The sequence below is a fragment of the Crocodylus porosus genome, unplaced genomic scaffold (genome assembly GCF_001723895.1).
Source record: "Crocodylus porosus isolate Cpor-Errol unplaced genomic scaffold, CroPor_comp1, whole genome shotgun sequence".
In the NCBI taxonomy this organism is placed as follows: Eukaryota; Metazoa; Chordata; order Crocodylia; family Crocodylidae; genus Crocodylus; species Crocodylus porosus.
Window position 1 is genome coordinate 77,947,689 of NW_017728947.1, and position 3,583 is coordinate 77,951,271.

The window sequence follows — 3,583 nt, forward strand, 5'->3', positions numbered from 1 at the left end:
AACGGTAGCTGGATGTGATGCTAGCCACATTGTTCCCTGGTGTATTCTTGGCTACAGAAACAGTCAGGCCTTAACTATGTTAGTCAGATGGGAGGCTAGGTTCAGGCACCATGTATGGCTACTTCAAAAATGCAGCTTCTGTGAGGAATATGTTGTCCATTTCTAGTCTCAGGCATTCCTCCGGGCTTCTATGAGGAAACGTTCAGGGTGTGAACTCCATGCCAGGTCCTCAAGCTTTTCCCGTTCACAGGCCACTCGTCACAGCTCCGCTCTTATTGTTCCAGGCTTGTTTCAGGTTCAGAGAAGATTTCCTTCAATGGACTGTGAAGTTCAGGGGCTCTGTTGTTGCCTGCAGACCCCATGTTCCTACTCGTCCCTTTCCCGTTTGTCATCTAAGCACCATCTCATGGTTTGCATTCTTCAGGATTGTCACGAGCTCTCTAGGGGCCACTTCCTGAAGCTGTGTGCTGACATACTGGAAGCCTATAGCACTGCCCAGCTTCTTGTACTTGCCTTTGACTTTCTGACTTGTATGCCTGAACTTCCTACTGAAATCACAGAGTCATATAAATAGCAAATGTTTTGTCCCTGGAGATCACATTAGACAAGCGAGTGGGCACCTCTTGGGGTCTGACCCACAGCACATTAACATTTGTGTAATTTACATCAGTTCTGTGAATCTGTAAATAATTCTAGGGTCCAGAGTGGATCGAGGCCCTGTTATCTTGGAGTAGCTGCCACAGTATGTGCTATTACACTGTCTTGCCACTAGCAAGTAGGGGAACATGTCAGCCTGGCAGAAGGTAGGGCAGAGTAGCACCTTATAGAGTAATTCAGAGGGGAACAAGCTTTCCTAACAACAGCTTGCTTGGTCAGGTGCTATGAATCTAACAAAGCAATAGCATCTGACCAAGAAAGCTGTGGTTTATAAAAGTTTATGCCTCTATGAATTAGTCTATAACAGGGCTGTCCAAATGGCTACCCATGGGTCCCAGCAGCTGCCTCTCCTGCTGTCATGCTGGAGAAGGATCTGGAGGTTTGCATGCCTTATGTAGCCTGTGGGGTGGAAGGCGGGGAGCCATGTGCCATCATCAGAGGGGCAGGAGGGTTGTGTGTCACTGTCAGAGCCTGTGTGGGGGTGAGGGGGCCATGTGCTGCTGGCAGGGACAGAAGGGGGCCTGAGTACTGCTGGTGAATCCTGCAGCAGGGGTGGGGTCCATGTGCCACTGCACAGTCTGTGTGGTGGGGAAATCTGGGGGGAGGGGGCTGCCCCCATCCTGTGACACGTATGGCCATGTGCCAGAGCTACCTACCCCACTGCAGCAAATTGGACAGCCAGGATCTATCAGGGTAAAAAATGATGTGGGATTTCTCCTATGACAAAACCTTTTATCCTGGGGTCCTACAGACAGACAAGCCCATTGTCCCAGCATAAATACCCGTGAAATAGCTAAGATAACACTTTTTCCCCGGGACAACCAGAACTAATTCAAGTAATGATAATTGCCATTCAAGCTGGATGTGTAAATTACTGTCCTGCACCTATTTTGATGCAACTCAAAATCGGGGATAATCAGACTCAGGATAAACTCAAAATACTGACATCAGACTTACACAGCTAACCACGTTTCTCTGCTGATGTAACAGACTGTTTGCATAGAGTAGTTATCTCTGGCCATATGGTACCAACCACAAGGTAGCTTACACCATTGTATTTTTATTGCTGTTTTTCCCAGGGTTACTCTACTTCAGATTCTAGGAAAGTAGGGTGTTGTTACAGGTTACCTTTAAATCATTCAAAAGGGGCTTGAAACAGGAGCATCTGTGTGATGAAGGGTGTTAAACTGTGCTAAGCATCCTCTAAGTGTCTGAAAGCAACTCTATTTTGGGTGAGGGTTATCTTTGGGTTGTTCCACCTAGCTTGAGCTAGGGTATTGGTCTGTCCCACAGAATTAAAGTGACCAATCCACAGTCATCCAGCACCCTAAGATGCATCACTCCCAGCCCCTCTATCCAATAAACTTCCCACCCTCGAAGCTCTAGTGCCCAGGGGGTGGTATTGGCCCCAAGCCAACACCTGTACCCATACCCAGTATGACCTCATCCCATGTCACATCGCATTGCCATCTCCAAGAACACCAGAAAATGTGATGCAAACTCTTGGGCTGGGGGCCAAGCATACAGCCCTCCCTGCAGCAGGTTAAGCCTTTGTCTCCAATCCAGGTGACTCTCCCCTAGCCAGGAAAATTGGGGGGCGTGCAGCTTCCCTCCCCAGACTCCCAGATTCCTGGAATTAAAGGGGGGAAGGGCTGCCTAGCATCAAGTGCTCCAAGAGCATGAAGCCCAGGGAGGCATGCTTCCCCAGGGTCTGTGCTGTTGCTGTGGTTATCCCCACATGGCTTTGCTCTGGGAGTGGAACCACCAGGTGGAGAGATCATGGAGCCCATTGTAGAAGTACTTAGCTTACTTGACTAGAAAAAAAACAGACAAAGACCAGAAGTGCTGATACTGCTTAATTCAAATGTTCTGAGATAAGGAATCCTCATTCCTGCATTCCTTGGGTTATCTTGATATCCTGCCCTATGCATAGATAGTTTGTTTAAGTAAAATTCCTAAATTTCTGTGTAATTTACTATTGTTTTGTTTCTTCAAGGTGTATTTTTTATCTCTTTCTCTGTCTTTAGTATAAATACGCTTGTAAACTTAGAGAGTCTGAGAAATCCTTTGAAACAGACAAGTGGGTGATTCCCCTTGCTGTATGGAATTCTCCCTGTGATCACAGTATAGCCCTAAATAAAGAAAAGCTGGCTCTGTCAGTTCTGATTCAACCACAACACCAAGTTTGATTTCTTCCACACCATGGAGGCATGCTCCCCCGGTTTCCATGTTCTCGCTATGCTTAACCCCTGGGTCTCTGCTCCCAGAGAAGGGCTAGAGTCCTGGTTCCTGGCTATGCCCCTGCTCACGAGGCCTTCTACTGGCAAGCCACAGTTGTGCAGGTCAGAGACAGCATTAAACCTTAACTTGCGACTGCTCTGAAACTGTTCTAACTTCAGCACTGCCTTACATCCCACCGATTTAGAATGGTTTAAAGGAAACCTGTAACCACACCCTAAATTATGATGATTTAAGGCAACATGTGGTGTGTTCGCTCCTTTTTTATTGCAGTGTAAAGGTGGGTTATACTTAGGGAGCTACTTAATTCATGGTTTTGTGGATTTTGCAGAAACTGCGATATCTGCGATTGTCCATGAGATCTGCGAAATCAACAAAAAAACCTTAATAAAAATAAAATGCTGGCAGTCAGCAGTCTTCACTGCTAGGATAGGAAGGCACTGCTGGTGAGTCGGCATGAAGGGCAGCAGACAAGATGGCAACTGTCCCCTCATTCCCCACCGCACCAATGGCCTCTCATCTAACCAGTGCTGAGGAGCAGAGGTACCATGAAATGGGCATGAAATTGGCTCTGTATGCCATGAGTGGGCTATAAAAAACCCTTTGTCTTGCTGTAATTTAAATAGGTCCCTAGGTATACTGGTGCAAATGTTTCATGTATATAAGCCTTTCTTTCTTCTCTAATATG